This window comes from Sciurus carolinensis, chromosome 9, assembly GCF_902686445.1.
Source record: "Sciurus carolinensis chromosome 9, mSciCar1.2, whole genome shotgun sequence".
NCBI lineage: Eukaryota > Metazoa > Chordata > Mammalia > Rodentia > Sciuridae > Sciurus > Sciurus carolinensis.
This window is the reverse complement of record NC_062221.1, coordinates 46,616,895-46,635,618: the sequence shown is the minus strand read 5'-3', so window position 1 is coordinate 46,635,618 and position 18,724 is coordinate 46,616,895. Positions and strand designations below refer to the sequence as shown.

General features: G+C 35.3%; 1 non-coding gene across 1 annotated transcript; it reads right to left on the bottom strand.

Moving 5' to 3' along the window:
- Positions 1 to 18,237: 18,237 nt before the first annotated feature.
- Positions 18,238 to 18,320, bottom strand: Trnaa-ugc (transfer RNA alanine (anticodon UGC)). Its single transcript has one exon. It is a non-coding gene; the product is annotated as a tRNA-Ala (tRNA).
- Between the last annotated feature and the right edge of the window lie 404 nt (positions 18,321 to 18,724).

Genomic DNA, 18,724 nt, shown 5'->3' with positions numbered 1-18,724 from the left:
ATTCTCAGCGGTGCATTCTCTTCCACAATTATAGAATGTAAGGAAAAATTAAAATTATACACAAAAGAACTCTGCAAAAATATAAAGATATTTATGAGCTCCTTCATATTTTTGAAAACTACGATTCAACTAAAGGACATAATTATTTTTTCTGTAGAGTTGCTACCTAATGTCTATGTACTGCATTCCTTGGAAGGAGCAAGCCCTAATGTGTTTGAATATAAACCCAGGAACATTAAAAATGAGCTAAAATATCTTAAAATAAAATGAACAAAATGAGGATAGAGTAACGTAAGCTACATCCAGTTACTGAACAACAAACAGGATGAACTATGCTATGATAAAATAAGCTTTTTGCCTTTTTCCAATATTCAATGTATGTATATGCAGACCCACAAAAAAGATGCAGAAAATGCTTTGAAATGCAAATTTGGATTACCTGAAAGTTCTCTTACTGATTCCACACACCAAATAATTCTCTAAAATCTGAAGAAATCAGAGATTTCTGAACAGAGTATTAATCCAAATATTGTATGCATAATCAACTCTCTCAATTTCATTACTATTGCAAAATATCCAAGGCATTCACTAGTAGGATCAAATATGGTCAAAAATGACATGTACTACATACTTAAGTATTATGTAAATAATTTGATTTACAAATTAGTCTATTTTATTTGTACAGAGTAAAAAATATGGTTTGAGTGACAAACTATTTTCTAAAGTGTGCTGGAATCATTAAACATGAAGAAAACATACTTTGGATATTAAGTGATGTGGGGATTTTCCTCATTGCAGACAAATAAATACATAGTTTATGTTTACTCTCACAAATAATTTGGAAGTTTTCTCAGTAGAGTTTTTCTCAATAAGATCTTCTATTGTCTAATTAAAGATTGTTGAGTTAGAAAATATTGGTCATAAAATTGTTCATTTTTTTTTCTACCCAGAAAATTTGAATACATGATTTTTTAAAAAATCACCCTAGATTACTTTTGCTAGACCAAATATATTTCATATACCTAAATTAGATATTCTTTAACTAATTGTCCTGTAAAATTGGGAAAATTGTCTTATCTTCCTTTATTTGAACTCAAATAATTAATTTCTTAATCATTTAAAAAAGCTTCAAAATTAAATTAGAAAATATAACTGACACTTGTTTTACTTACTTGAAATTATACCAAAATAAATGGACCAATTCAGTAATAAATAGACTTTAAAATATACAGAATGTTCTTTGATTTTTAAGAGCTTTTTTTTTTGGTTAAATTCTTAAAAAAAAAATATTCTGAATATCTTAAAAATGTGCCAAATAACACAGCCAATTTCAAATTAATAATGTGAACAAATGCTAAAAAAAACACATCTATTTCAAAATCACTGACTCATCTTTTCACAAAAATAATTGCTATATAATTAAGGGACACTTTGACAGTTTGATTTTAAATTTGTTATTTCTTATTTGTTATTTCTTATTCTTATTTCTTATTTACTGAGTGCAAAGTGAAAATGGACCAGTGAAATATAATCCAGTGGGATATATTCCAGGGATGTAAGAGTGGTTTCATATGCAAAATCAATAAATGTAACAAATCACATCAACAGGAAGGACAAAAAACACATGATCATCTCAATAGATACAGAAAAAAACATTTGATAATTCAGCTTCCCTTCATCACAAATACCTCAGCAAATTAGGTGTAGAATGAACAGATCTCATCACAATGAAGTCATATATGACAAACCCACAGACTGCATCCTACTGAACAGGGAAAAGCAGTTGTTTTGCTAAGATCTGAAACAAGGCAAGAATATTTGTTAACATAGTCATGAACATCTTAAGAGCAATTAGACCAGGAAAAAGAAATAAAGATTATTTAAATTGGAAAGAAGAAAGCCAATAGTATCTCTGTTTGTAAAGAATGTGATTTTATTCATGGAAAAATCTGAAGAATCTCCCCCCCAAATATGATTAGAACAACAGATAAACAAATTTAGTGAAACTGACAAATAAAAAAATCTACATAGAAAATTTAGCATTCTCGTTATTCAATAAGGTACTTGCTGAAGAATATATCAAGAAAGCAATCCCATTCACAAAAGCTACCAAAATAATGCCTAGGCAAAAATTTAACCCAAAGAAATAGATGATCTCTACAGTACTTATAACACACTGATGAAAGAAATTGAGGTGGATGTGCACATACACATCCCCACACAAAACAGAATAACTTCCTGTGTTCATGGATTAATATAATTAAATCATCAAACTGTGCAAATATATAAGAGCTATGGTAACAAAACACTATGCTACTGCCATAAAAATATATAGAACAACAGATGAAATAGACTTCCCAGAAATAAACCCATGTATCTATAGTCAACTGATCTTTGACAAAGGTATCAAAAAGATACATTGGAGAAAAGACAGTTTCTTCAATAAAGGTGATAGGAAAACTAGATATCCATATGCAAAAGAATGAAACTATATCCCTATCTCTTATCGTATACAAAAAATCAACTCAAAATGGATCAAAGACAATGACACTATGAAAATACTGGAAGAAACCACAGCAGAAACATTTCAACATATTTTTATAACCAATGTTTCTTTTGAATAAGAAACAAAAAGCACAATCAACAAAAGATAGATAAGTAGGATTATATAAAAAAAGAAGCTTCTACATAGCAAAGAAAATAATTGACAGAATGAAGAGAAAATATTTGAAGATTATTCATTCAACAAGGGATTAGCATCCAGACTATATAAGAAACTCAAGCAACTCCAGGGCAACACTAACACTACTAATCACCATTATCATCATCCAACTAAGTTTGGAGAAATTATCTGAATAGACATTTCTCAAAAGAAGATAAGTGAATGACCAACAAGTATATGAGGAAATGTTCAGCATCACTAGTCACCAGGAAAACATGCTCTTCCCCCATGATGTCCTAGCTCACCTTGAGCCCCAAGGAATGGAGTCAGCTGTCCATGGACTGAGACCTCTGAAACCGTGAGCCCCCCAATAAACTTATCCTCCTCTACTGTTGTTCTGATCAGATCCTTTAGTAACAGCAGCAAAAGAAGCTGACTAACATAAAATGAACAATACATTTGTTAAAAATCTATATTCCAATTCAACTTTCTTTATTTCCCACTTGAAATTCTCTAAGAATCTAGAATTGGGAATAGAAGATATGATATAATATTAATATATATAACATAATATTCTGTTATACATATATATACATATATATATATATATATATAAATGGAATTCTTCTTCTTGAACTCCTCCAGTCATTTCATGCAAATCATTCCAACTATCTCAAAGCCCTTAAATGATCTGAAAATGATCTGAACTCTCATATCTCTAATGAATTACGACTTAACCTAAAGAAATACTGGCCCACTTTCTGTAGAGTGGCAATCACACATCTTGAACAGGTTCTAACCTAATGTATTTTCATTAACTTCCTATTTTACCTATAATTGTATTTCCTAAAGGGTTGAGAGTTTCTAGCACAGGAGCACAGTACTTTTATACCCTTGACAGAGACCAGTCTTACTCCATTTGGAAAGATAGCCTTATTGGATGCAGGGTACTGCTTCAGGGAGGAACACTCATGCAGGAGCAAGGAAGAAAGGGGACATGCACCTAGTCAGACACATTAGTTGAATAAAGTCATGCAATCTATGGGGTGACAGATGGCACAGGCAGATCACCCTCACATCATTTCCTAAATCTTCATATAGCTATTTTCTTCTTATTATTCAGGTCCCAGCTGAAGCACCACTACTTCTAAGAAACCATCTCTTATATTAGAGAAAGGAAAACTGACTCATTTTCTCCTACTATACACTCACCACACAGATCAATTCTGTTATCTCAAAAAGTGTGGGGAGTTTTCCTTATCAGAAAACAAACTATTCTGAAGCAGAGCACACCAGATAGATGTCCTCTAGTCAATTTACTTCTGAATATATCATTTCCAGTGTATCTGGAGAGTCAAATCCCATAGATTGAGGGCTCAGTCCCCAAGACTCCTCCTTTCCCACTTCAGGTGCCAGTCACAAACCTGATATTTTCACCTCTACATCTGACCAATAAACTATAAATTGAGGTTACCAGAACCCCTTCTTGGTTTCACAAATTTGCTTGAGCAGCTCACAAAACTCAAAGAACCACATATAACCAGATTATTATAAAAAAAATGTTACAAAGAATATAGATGGAGAGACGCATAGGGCACGGCATGAGAAAAGGCATGCAGAGCTTCATGACCATGAGCCATGATCCAAGAACCTCCACATGCTAGGCTATCTCAAAGCTCTCTGAGCCTTGTCCTTTTGGGTATCTATGTAGACTTCATTGCATGGGTATGACTGCTAGTACACTGAGTGAGGAAATTCAACAAGACCCATCTGTTCAGATTTTCCAGCTGTACTTCCTCCCAGATATGGGGCAGTACTCTCTAGAATGAAAATGGTCTTATGACCCACTATTGGATGAGGTCAAAATATTTGTTTTTCTTTCTCTCTCCCAACTCCATGGAAATTGAACCCAGGTGTGCTCTACCACTGATCTACGCCACCAGCCCTTTTTACATTTTTGGGGGATAGCATGTCTCTTAAGTTGCCCAAACTTGTGATCCTCCTGCTTCAACTTCCCAAGTTGCTGGGATTACAGTTGTATACCACCATATCTCAGAGAATGCCTTTATAATCAGCTCCAACACAACAAGGTTAAGGGAAGATTGAAATTTCTAGGCTCCACCTTGAAGAGAAAAACTCTACTTTGTATGGCTTGCTTTGGGGAAGAAGTTATGGGACAGAACTGTGGTGAAACCCAGAAGAGCTGCTTTGCCTCTTCTACCCTGTGACTACACAACAAGAAGCCATTTATGAACCCAAAAGTAGGACATCACCAGGCACCGAATCTTTGAGCAACTTGATCTTGATCTACTCAAAAAAACCAAAGGCTGAATGTTTTTCCTGATAAGTGGACGATGTATATAATGGGTTTGGGGGGTGAGGGGTGAGAGAAGAATGGAGGAACATTAGATTACGTAGAGGGAAATGAGAGGGAGGAGGGGTATGAAAAATGGTGGAATGAGACAGACGTCATTATCCTATGTACATATATGATTACACAAATGGTATGAATCTACATCGTGCACAACCATAGAAATGAAAAGATGTACCCCATTTTGTACAATGAATCAAAATACAATCTGTAAAAATAAAAAAAAAATTAAAAAAGAACTAAAGCTAAATTGATAATCACCCTCTTCACAAATTCAGGGTTTCTTAGAACTATTAATATATCCACAAAAGACGTATACGCATTATTCAAAATAGCCCCAAAGTTAAAATAATCCAAATATCCACTGGCAGGTGAGTTGACAAGACAAAATGTAGTATGCCCATAACAACAGACTGCTATTCAATAATAAAAAGAAATGAAAGTACTGATCATGCTATAACTTAGATGAGCCTCAAAAACATTGCACTAAGTGAAAGAAATCAGACACAAAGGACTGTGTGCTATATAATTCTATTCATATAAAAATGTCCAGAATAAATAAACAAATCTATAGAAACAGAAAGTAGATTCCTGGTAGATTAAGGGTTGTGGGTAGAAAGAGGATCTTACTACAAATGTGCACATCTTTTTGCCAAGGTGGGTATGTTTCAAATTTGGATTGTGGTGACGATTGCCCAACTCTGTAAATTTATTTTTAAAAATCATTGAATTGTATTGTAAATGTTAATAAAAACAATAATGTTAAAAAATACACAAATATTTTCAATAAAGGTCACAATAAAATTACTTGGAAACATGTTGGTTTTTTTCAGGTCTTGCTTTTAATTTTTATTTTATTCATTAATTTTATAAGATAAAACAAATATTTAGTCTGGCACTTATTTTGTCCTACTTTTGAGGCAATAACTTTTTGAGCATTTTATGCCTGAATTAGAAGGTTTTCCACTCTGAATGATGGGATCAGAGACATATGCACTGATTGGTCTCAGATGAAGACCCAAGTAGATCTCTCCTTCAGATCACCAGAGCTCTTGATTCATTAAGGTGTCTCTTCTATACTCTGTCCCCCAAACTGTAACTACCATAGCTTCCTCAGCATCTCCACTATCTCTTCTCCCCAAGAAGAATGTCAAATCATCCCTGTCTCGTCTTACTGTGTCACAATCTGGAAATTTTCCAGGTGCTACAGTGCACCAACCACAGGGTTAACCTCATCGGTTTCCCATTCTTTTGGGATCACAACCACCACTTTCGGCCTAAATGTGTAATATCTTAAAGGCCATTCTTTTGTATATTTGTCAAACATTTTAGTTGTTTCAAGTAAGAGATTTTATCTGATACCTATTACATAATCTTGGCTGTATGTAGAAGTTCCCACTTTCAAATAATTTTACTGAAAATGGTATTTCTCTTTATTTATATGTAAGAAAGAATTCACCTTGACCCAAAAGAGGTCTGACATTTGTCCTCAACCTCTGGGATATAATCTCTAAACTCTTGAATTATGTTTTAAAGAACTGTCATTGTTTTCCTAGTGGTTTTAGATTACCCGATAATTTAAGCATATATTTAGGATGGGGACTGGTCATGCCAAGAAGACCAAAGATATGATTCAAGATGGGGTTTTGGGTCATTTGTTATTGGATGGTCACTGAAGGGATTAGAAATTGAGATCTGCCTTATGGGCACCTAGAATGCAGTCTCTCAAAGAACATTTTCCTCTCTGTGGAAATTTACCCAATTCTTAGACTTAATACTTGAAAGAAGGTTAAGGATCCATGACAGTAAACATTGCATAAGGCACAAAGGAATGAGGATATTGAAATACTCAACATTGCAGGTAAAGACAATTTTAAATGAAGAACTTACCTTGGTCATAGTCATTCAGGTTGTACCTGCACACCACCCAAACAAAGCAAACAAATTATTGTAAAATACAAAACTTGATTTCCCTTTGCTGATGTTCTTTTTTGTTTTGCTGTCATTGTTATTTTATTAACTGAATTGACTCTTTTGGGTCTGAATTGATTTATTCTTTGCTGTTGTGTAGAAACATTTTTAATGTTGGCTATGGGCATTCGATGGCAAAACAAACAACAAAACTGAGAAGAAAAATGACTGCAGCACAGATTTTAAGAAACATATTTTCCTGCTCACTGATCTCCTTTTATCTTCTGCCCATATGTTTCTGTGTTGCAGTTTTATCTCTTCCACACTTATGGAATGCTTTGGCAGGGGAAATGAATTCTGATGAGACAGACTTGGTGAAAGTCCAGAAAGTTTTTAGGAAGTTCAGATACCAAACATAGGACCTGCATTGGTATGTGTTGCAAGGATTTAACCTCCCCTTGTCCACTCACTCTGGCTTTTGTTGTTTGTTTGTTTGATACATGCAATTTTGTTTTAGGTGGTTGTCATGCTGAGCAATTCAGTTGCATTTTTGCAATTTGACAGATTTTGACCCAAACATGAGCTCCTTTTTCACCATTCACTGTATTTGTGTAAGCAAGATAGCTCACAATGTAAAAGTAAGCTGGGAAATACATGCATAATGAAGTTAAATTCAAGGAGTACCATGCAAGTAGTCATGTAATGCCAGTAAAAATGCTGGTACTAGTAGTACTAGTAGTACTATCATTTGTCATATTAAAGAATGCTGTTTTATTTTCTCCATATATGCAAATAATTTGCATTTATTAGCATGTCAGTAAGCTGTGACTTTTCATACTGAATACAAACTTTGTTATATCCCATGTCATAATGCAAATATTTGCATCTATACATACATTTCTTAAACAGTCCTGAGTAACAGAACATGATACTATCCTCCCTCCACCCCAATCTCTTTTTCATATCTCTGTTGAACTGACTTCCACTATCACTCTTGCTCAGCCTACAGTTGTTCTGAATAAATGATAGCAGAAGAATTGGGAGAAATGGAATTCATTCCAGCACACATTTACAAAGTGTGTATTCTGTGCCTGGCATTAATCTCGTTAATTTATCTATTCATATTAGCCACATTCAAGTAGGAATGGCAGACATTTTTTTTCTTATTAATTTTCACTAATTTTTTTCACTCCTGTGATTTACAGTTAGGTTGCATTTTGTGAAGCTACATGGTAAGATTGGTACTTATACTTTTTTTTTTATTGTATACAAATGGGATACATGTTGTTTCTCTATTTGTACATGGAGTCAAGGCATACCATTTGTGTAATCATACGTTTAAATAGGGCAATGATGTTTATTTTTTTTTCCTTCCTCCCCACCCCTCCCACCCCTCTTTTCCCTCTATACAGTCCTTCTTTCCTTCATTCTTACCACACTCCTTATCCCTAAACCTAAACCTAACCCTAAACCTAATGCTAACCCCTCCCACCCCCCATTATATGTACTCATCCGCTTATCAGCGAGATCATCCGTCCTTTAGTTTTTTGAGATTGGCTTATCTCAGTTAGCATGATATTCTCCAATTTCGACCATTTGCGTACAAATGCCATAATTTTATCATTCTTCATTGCGGAGAAATATTCCATTGTATGTATATGCCACAGTTTCTTTATCCATTCATCAACTGAAGGGCATCTAGGTGGTTCCACAATCTGGCTATGGTGAATTGAGCAGCAATGAACATTGATGTGGCTGTATCTCTGTAGTATGCTGATTTTAAGTCCTTTGGGTATAGGCCAAGGAGTGGGATAGCTGGGTCAAATGGTGTTTCCATTCCAAGCTTTCTGAGGAATCTCCACACTGCTTTCCAGAGTGGTTACACTAATTTGCAACCCCACCAGCAATGTATGAGTGTTCCTTTTTCACCACATCCTCGCCAACACCTATTGTTGCTTGTATTCTTGATAATCGCCATTCTAATTGGGGTGAGATGAAATCTTAGGGTGGTTTTGATTTGCATTTCCCTTATATTAGGGATGTTGAACATTTTTTCATATATCTGTTGATTACTTGTACATCTTCTTCTGTGAAGTGTCTGTTCATTTGCTTAGCCCATTTGTTGATTGGATTATTTGTATTCTTCGTGTAGAGTTTTTTGAGTTCTTTATAGATTCTGGAAATTAGTGCTCTATCTGAGGTATGGTTGGCAAAGATATTCTCCCACTCTGTAGGCTCTCTCTTCATATTTCTGATAGTTTCCTTTGCTGAGAGAAAGCTTTTTAGTTTGAATCTATCCCAGTTGCTGATTCTTGCTTTTATTTCTTGTGCTATGGGAGTCCTGTTAAGGAAGTCTGATCCTAAGCCAACAAGTTTAAGATTTGGACTTACTTTTTCTTCTATAAGATGCAGGGTCTCTGGTCTGATTCCGAGGTCCTTGATCCATTTTGAGTTGAGTTTTGTGCAGGGTGAGAGATAGGGATTTAATTTCATTCTATTGCATATGGTTTTCCAGTTTTCCCAGCACCATTTGTTGAAGAGGCTATCTTTTCTCCATTGCATATTTTTGGAACCTTTGTCTAGTATGAGAAAATTGTATTTATTTGGGTTTGAGTCCATGTCCTCTATTCTGTACCATTGATCTACCTGTCTATTTTGGTACCAATACCATGCCGTTTTTGTTACTATTGCTTTGTAGTAGAGTTGAAGATCTGGTATTGCAATACCCCCTGCTTCGCTCTTGCTACTGAGGATTGCTTTAGCTATTCTAGGTTTTTTATTCTTCCAGATGAATTTCATAATTGCTTGCTCTATTTCTGCAAGGTACATCATTGGGATTTTAATTGGAATTGCATTGAATCTGTATAGCACTTTAGGTACTATAGCCATTTTGACAATATTAATTCTTCCTATCCAGGAACATGGGAGATTTTTCCATCTTCTAAGGTTTTCTTTAATTTCTTTCTTTAGTGTTCTGTAGTTCTCATTGTAGACGTCTTTCACCTCTTTTGTGAGATTGATTCCCAAGTATTTTATTTTTTTCGATGCTATTGTGAATGGGGTAGTTTTCCTAATTTCTCTTTCTAAAGATTCATCACTTATCTATAAAAATGCATTGGATTTATGAGCATTGATCTTGTAACCTGCTACTTTACTGAATTCACTTATGAGTTCTAAAAGTTTTCTGGTGGAATTTCCAGGTTCCTCTAAATATATAATCATGTCATCAGCGAACAGGGATAGTTTGAGTTCTTCTTTTCCTATTCATATCCCTTTAATTTCTTTGTTTTGTCTGGTTGCTCTGGCTAGAGTCTCAAGGACGATGTTGAATAGAAGTGGTGAAAGAGGGCATCCCTGCCTCGTCCAGTTTTTAGGGGGAACGCTTTCAGTTTTTCACCATTTAGAATGATATTAGCCATGGGCTTAGCGTAGATGGCCTTTATAATGTTAAGGAATGTTCCCACTACCCCAATTTTTTCTAGGGTTTTGAGCATGAAGGGATGCTGTATTTTATCGAATGCTTTTTCTGCATCTATTGAAATAATCATGTGATTCTTAACTTTAAGTCTGTTGATATGGTGAATGACATTTATTGATTTCCGAATGTTGAACCAACCTTGCATCCCTGGGATAAAACCCACTTGATCGTGGTGCACTATCTTTTTAATATATATTTGTATGCGATTTGCTAAAATTTTGTTGAGAATTTTTGCGTCGATGTTCATTAAGGATATTGGTCTGAAATTTTCTTTCCTCGATGTGTCTCTGTCTGGATTAGGTATCAGGGTGATATTGGCTTCATAGAATGAGTTTGGGAGGTTTCCCTCCTCTTCTATTTCATGGAATAGTTTGAGGAGTATTGGAATGAGCTCTTCTTTAAAGGTTTTGTAGAACTCGGCTGAGAACCCATCTGGTCCTGGACTTTTCTTTGTTGGTAGGCTTTTGATGACCTCTTCAATTTCATTGCTTGAAATTGGTTTATTTAAGTTGTGTATGTCCTCCTCGTTCAGTTTAGGTAATTCATATGTCTCTAGAAATTTGTTGATGTCTTCGAGGTTTTCTGTTTTGTTGGAGTATAGATTTTCAAAATAGCTTCTAATTATGTTTTGTATTTCACCCGTGTCTGTTGTGTGTTTCCTTGTTCATTCCGAATTTTCTCCCTCTTTCTCTTTGTTAGTGTGGCTAAGGGTTTATCAATTTTATTTATTTTTTCAAAGAACCAACTCTTTATTTTGTTAATTTTTCCAATTGTTTCTTTTGTTTTGATTTCGTTGATTTCGGCTCTGATTTTAACTATTTCCTGTCTTCTACTACTTTTGGTATTGGTCTGCTCTTCTTTTTCTAGCGCTTTGCGCTGTAGTGTTAAGTCGTTTATTTGTTGATTTCTACTTCTTTTTTTGAATGCGCCCCATGAAATAAATCTTCCTCAAGTACTGCTTTCATAGTGTCCCAGAGATTTTGATATGATGTGTCTTTGTTCTCGTTTACTTCTAAGAATTTTTTTATTTCCCTCCTGATGTCTTCTGCTATCCATTCATCATATAATAGTCTATTATTTAATCTCCAGGTATTGAAGAAGTTTCTGTTTTTTATTCTGTCATTTATTTCTAATTTCAATCCATTATGATCTGATAGAATACAAGGTAGTATCTCTATCTTCTTGTATTTGCTAACAGTAGCTTTGTGGCATAAAATATGGTCTATTTTGGAGAAGGATCCATGTGCTGCTGAGAAGAAAGTGTATTCGTTCTTTGTTGGATGGTATATTCTATATATGTCCGTTAAGTCTAAATTGCTGATTGTGTTGTTGAGATCTATAGTTTCTTTATTCAATTTTTGTTTGGACGATCTATCCAGTAGTGAGAGAGGTGTGTTAAAATCGCCTAGTATTATTGTGTTGTGGTCTATTTGATTTCTGGAATTGAGAAGGATTTGTTTGACGTACGTGGATGAGCCAATGTTCGGGGCATAGATATTCATGATTGTTATGTCTTGCTGATTTATGCTTCCCTTAAGCATTATGAAATGTCCTTCTTTATCCCTTCTGACTAACTTTGGCTTGGAGTCCACATTATCTGAAATGAGGATGGATACTCCAGCTTTGTTGCTGTGTCCGTGTGCATGGTATGTTTTTCCCCATCCTTTCACCTTTAGTCTATGGGTGTCTCTTTCTATGATATGAGTCTCTTGCAGGCAGCATATTGTTGGATTTTTCTTTTTAATCCAATCTGCCAGTCTGTGTCTTTTGATTGATGGATTCAGGCCATTAACATTCAGGGTTATTTTTGTGATATGATTTGTATTCCCAGTCAATTGACTCATATTTGTTTTTGACATGATTTGGTTTCTCCTTTATTTGGCTATTCCTTTAGGCTAACGCCTCCTGTTGCTGATTTGCATCGTTGTTTTTCATCTCTTCCTCATGGAATATTTTGCTGAGAATGTTCTATAATGCTGGCTTTCTTTTTGTAAATTCCTTTAGCTTTTGTTTATCATGGAAGGATCTTATTTCATCGTCAAATTGAAGGTAAGTTTTGCTGGTTATAAGATTCTTGGTTGGCATCCGTTTTCTTTCAGGGCTTGGTATATGTTGTTCCAGGCCCTTCTAGCTTTTACGGTCTGGATTGAAAAATCTGCTGATATTCTTATTCATTTCCCTCTGAATATAATTTGATTCTTTTCTCTCGCGGCCTTTAAAATTCTGTCTTTATTTTGTATGTTAGGTATTTTCATAATAATGTGCCTTGGTGTGGGTCTGTTGTAATTTTGTATATTTGGAGTTCTATAAGCCTCTTGTACTTGGTTTTCCATTTCATTCTTCAGATTTGGGAAATTTTCTGATATTATTTCATTGAATAGATTGTTCATTCCTTTGGTTTGTTTCTCTAAGCCTTCCTCAATCCCAATAATTCTTAAATTTGGCCTTTTCATGATATCCCATAATTCTTGTAGATTCTGTTCATGATTTCTTACCATCTTCTCTGTTTGGCCAACTTTGTTTACAAGATTAAATATTTTGTCTTCAATGTCTGAGGTTCTGTCTTCCAGATGTTCTAACCTACTGGTTATGCTTTCTATGGAGTTTTTAACTTGGTTTATTGTTTCCTTCATTTCAAGTATTTCAGTTTGTTTTTTTTTTCAGTATCTCTAACTCTTTATTGAAATGATCTCTTGCTTCCCGTATTTGGTCTTTTAACTGTTGATTGGTGCAATCATTTAATGCCTGCATTTGCTCTTTCATCTCCTCATTAGCTTCCCTGATCGTTGTAATTACGTACATTCTGAACTCCCTTTCTGAAATTTCTTCTGCTGTGCTGTTATTGGGTTTTATTGATGTAGTATCTAGGTTTGTTTGGGACATTTTCTTCCCTTGTTTTCTCATATTGGTTAGCTGTCAGTGGGACCCTGAGATATTGCAGTTTTCTGCTATTGGCTTATAGTGTCCCTGTAGATTTCCAGTGTATCACCTCCCAGTCTTCAGTAGCCTGATGTCTTGGAGGAATCTGATAATGCAGTGCATCCGAAGAAAACTGCCCCTAGCCCCCTACTGGTTCCACGGTTTGGAGCTGGCTCTGTGCGGAAAGGCTCTCACTGTGGGCCTGCACCGTGCAGCTGGCCATGTGGGAGGAGCCCACTGCCGGAGTGAGGAAGCCTACCTTGGGAAGACCCTAGCTGCCCTGCCCAGCTTGGATAAGCCACCTCTATCTGGGTCTGCCACCCGGGCTGAGCTTTACCCAGTGGGCAGACTCACCTGTGGCTCTATTTCTGTCCGAGTCTCTCAATGCCTCCCTTTCTTAACTCCTGGGTTCTGGAGCGACTGGGGGTGCAGTCACCCTCTAGGCCGCCATCTTGGATACCCCGTGAAGAGAGCCTGCAGCTGTAGTGGGCAGAGCCGCCTGAAGAGGGCTCTGGCTGCCCTGCCCTGATCCCAGAGGCTGCTTGCGGATCCAAGCTCTCCGTTGGTTCGGGGGCTTGTGGCTGGTTCTATGTAGAAAGCCTCTCACTGGGCGGTCTGCTCCGAGAAGCTAGCCTTGAAAGGCAACTCCCACCGCAGGGGTCCAGGCTACTTGGGGAAGTCTCTGGCTGCCCTATCCTGGTCCCTGAAGCTGCTTGCGTGCCGGAGTACGCTGCGCTGCGCTGGCTCCGGGACTCAGAGCTTGTTCTGGTCAGAAAGGCTCTCACTAGCAGGCCAGTTCCGTTCCGAGAACCTGGAGAAGCTGGCTATGTGGGCGGAGCCCACCGCTGGAGTGCATAGGGCTGCCTGTGGAAGACTCTAGCTGCCCTGCCCAGCTCCAATTAGCCACCTCTATCTGGGCCTGCCACCCAGGCCGAGCTTTACCCAGTGGGCAGACTCACCTGTGGCTCTATTTCAGTCCGAGTCTCTCAGTACCTCCCCTTCTTAACTCCTGGGTTCTGGAGCAACTGGGGGTGCAGTCACCCTCTAGGCCGCCATCTTGGATTGCCCCCCCTAAGTTATACTTTTGACCCATTTGTAGGAAATTCATTAGTCTTTTGTTCTTTTTCTATTTAAGAGTTGTAAGTATATAAGAAAATTTGTGTCACTGATAAAGAATATGGAGATTTAAGATGAACAAATATTTGCTTAATTTAATCATCTTTTTTTTTTTTACTTTCTCAAATTTTGTCTACCATGATTTTAAGGTGAGAAGGAAATAATTTTATTTCACATAGTTAATTTATAATAAATATTTTAAAAATTTTGTTATTTGTTCTAATTAGTTGTATGTGACAGTATAATGCATTTATGCATTTTGATAAATCCTATATAAATGGAGTATAATTTCTCATTTTTCTGATTGTACAGATGGTAGGATCACTTCGGTCATGTGGCCATGTATGTACATAAGGTAATAATGCCTGTTTCACTCTACTATCCTTTCTACCCCCATATTTTGATGTAATATACTCTCTTTATCCTTCAGGGAAATTTCTGAATATTGATGCATGTTTTTAAAGTTTTATGGGTTATAGTAGAAATCTTCTTTTTAAAGTGGCATGTTTAGAACTACTATTACTATTTTTTTTTTAATTACCAGAACTCTAAAATCACAAATGATTTCATGGTAAATATTGAAAATGTGACAAACTTTACACATGATACATACTTTCTTTCTAGTAACTTAGTACACATTTCCAGAATATTCCAGTTTTTGTGGACTTCGTGTGTCCTGTTATAGAATCATACTTCCCTATTTTCCTTGGTCTTTTCAAAATTATGCAATCCGGAGGCCCCCATTCTTTGCTAGGAAGGGAGGACACAGTCAGATACTGACAATACTGACAGTTTTTCCAAAACTGAAAAAAAAATCTTGTCTTAGAATTCTGCACTTAATGAAACAATCTTTTAAAGATATAACCAAAGTACAGATTTGTTTATGTGTGCAAAAGCTAAAATAGTTCACCACCAATATATTTGTGTTACCGAAAAAAAAAATTCTAGACCTTCTATCATACACCAAAACATTAAGTCAAGTTGAATGACAGACAATGTAAAACCTAAATACACAATCTCTGTAGGAAACCATAAAAGAAAACCTTCGTGACTTGGTTGGAAAAGTATTTCCTAGATAAGACACCAGACCCACAATGCATAACCCAGAAAATAATAATGTGGAGTACACCAAAATTAAACATGTCTCCTCAAATGACAATGTTATAACAGTGAAAAGAAAGCTGTAGACTGAAGGAAATGTCTATAACTCACATATCTGATGAAATGCTTAAATCTAGAATATATAAAGTTATCAAATCCCAATAAGAAGATGATCAAACCGAATTCATAAAAATGAACAAAAGATTAGAATACACTTTACCAAAAAACATAGAAGGATGGCACATTAAGATATGAAAATAGCTCAATATCATTAGACAGTAGGAAAATGCCAATTAAAATCCCAAAGGAATAACCTACCTATCCATAAACATGTCTATAATTTTAAAAGACTGATTTTATCAATTCCTGACTAGAATGCAAAGTTACTTGAACTTTGATACATTTTTGGTTCCAAGGAGAAAAAGATACAAAACATATGAAAAATTATTTGGTAGTTTCTAAAACATATGCACCTGCCAGGCATTTCACTACTAATTACTTAGCATTCAAAAGAAGAAATAAATGTATGTACAGAGACTTATCCATGAATGTTTAAAACAACTGTATTTTAGTTTATTATCTTATGAGGGAGGGGTACTAGGGATTAAACTCAGGGGCACTCAACCACTGAGTAACATCCTATTTTGTCTATTTTGTATTTTTTTTTTTTTTTTTTTTTTAGAGACACGTCTCACTGAGTAGCTTAGTGCCTCACTTTTGCTGAACCTGGCATTGAATTTGAGATTCTTCTGTCTCAGTCTTCCCAGCTGCTGGGATTACAGGTGTGTGCCACCACACCCTTTGCAACTTTATTTTTAATAGCCAAAAGATAGAACCAAACTAAACATCCAACAGTAAATGAATAGATAAACAAATCTGATTTTTATATAAAATAGATTCTTACTCAGATCTATTACTCAGAATCTTACTCAGATATGAAGAAGAAAAGAATGTCAATAAGGATAAGCACATTATGATCCTAGGCTTGATTTGGGGCATGGTCTATTTTTGTGTGGTCTCTAAGCTAAGAATGTGTTATATGTATAAGGGTTGGATTACACAAGCAAAGAATATATGACAGAGATCTGATATGTACCACCAAACCTAATAGATTGACTATGTAGCTCCTTGATTAAAAAAATGCAAATGCTGACCTCTGCACTACAACGTAGAAGAATCTCAAAATAATTGTACCGAGAGAAAGAAGTCAGGAGTAAAAATACATATACTCTGTGGTTCCATGATACATACAATTCTAGAAAATGAAAATTAATCTATGGTGACAGCAGCCCCCATTCTTTGCTAGAAAGGGAGGACAAAGCAAGGCATGCTTATGGATTTTTATGGGGGGAAATAAAGAAACATCTGGGATGACGAATATGTTCATTATACTGATGATAGTAATTCATGGGTTCCAACATTTGTCAAAATTTATCAAATTTTATCCTTTAAATATGTGAGGCATACTGTACACATTTTAAAATAGTTTTAAGAATATTCTGATCAATAACAGCAATAGCCACAAATGATTTTATTTCTGTTTTCATTTGTATTTATTTGTATACCACATGTATTATACTTTTATTGACAGCATGGTTCAAGTTTATAACAATTTTATTATGAGAAAGAAGACAGGGAGAGTATTCCACAAGCATTGCCTGTTTTTCCATTTATTTATTAACTTATTATATTTTACCAAAAAATATTTCCCCCCAAAATTGACAGATAACACTGTATTTATTACATATAACACAATGACCTGAAGTATTTATACATTGTAGTTTGGTTTCATCTCACTAATTGAGACATTTATTATTTTCCATGGCTACCGTTTGTTTGTTTGTTCATTTTTTATTTTGTGGTAAGAGCACACTCTCTACTTTTTAAAGAAAATACAGTTTATCCTCATTAACTGTAGTTAACTTTCAGTACAATAGATCTTGGAAATTATTTCACCTACCTAACTGTAATTAACCAAAGTCTCATTTAACTACATCTTCCCATTCTCCCTCCCTCCTAAACACTCCAGCCTGTGGTATCCACCATGCCATCCTCAACCTCTATGTGATTATCAGAGAAAATTTCCAGAAATATGAAGGTAAGAGAAGCATAGAACCTTAAGTTGGAACAGGGTGTGTTCTATTCTTAAGGAATTAGTGAATGCTTACTAAAGCTTGTGACTTTGCAAATTACAGGAGAAAGATGAATAAGATTCACAAAAGAGAAAAGTAATAAATCAGCAAGAAAAATTTCATGTGCACCTAGTGAAGAAAGTGTATCATGCTACAAATATAATTCAGTATTTCTGCGTAGAATTATCTGAAGATGAGGATGAAGAAATAAGATAAAGTCATAAAAGGAATTTTAAGCTACTTTGGTGATGTCTAACTTTATATGAAGATGATTGTAAGAACTTGAAGTCTTTTTAGATTGGTAAAATTGTAATAGATAAATGAAATACTGTAGGGCTTAACTACCTTGTCTACTACACTAGACTATGGGATAAGGCATTTCCTAAGTATGAATATTATGAATTTCCATTGAAAAAGCATGGAATTTTTTTTAAGATCATTTTTTCTCAACTATGTTTCAGTACTCTGTCTTTACTGGGCTTCACATACTTTCTAGATGAAACTTAACCTATACTTTTCAATATAAAAATATATCATTGAAGTTTTTTTTTTTGGCGGTGCTGGGGATCGAACCCAGGGCCTCATGCTTGCAAGGCAAGCACTCTACCAACTGAGCTATCTCCCCAAAAATATATCTTTGTATATACTTATTTATATTTTATGCATATGTCCACATATACATATACATATATATGTGAAGGAGCAGCCTTAGTTTATTTTAATAAATTGTGGACCCAAGTGCAACAGCATATCAAACAGAAGAAAAGTAGAGAAAGTTCACATGCCTACCTAGTTTCAAAAAACTCCTTGAAACACATTTGAAAATCATGACTTTTGATTTCCTTAAACTTTTTCTAAATCAAAAATTAGCTCTTTCCTCATTTTATTCTGTATTCCCAGAAGCACTCTCCCCATGTCCTTTGATCTCAATTTACTTGTTAAGCTACTGGTATATTTTTCTTAACATTTATTGTGCATATGAAAGTGTCCTAAATATGGCTATCAAAATTATAATCATGCTCCACAGAAGTTAT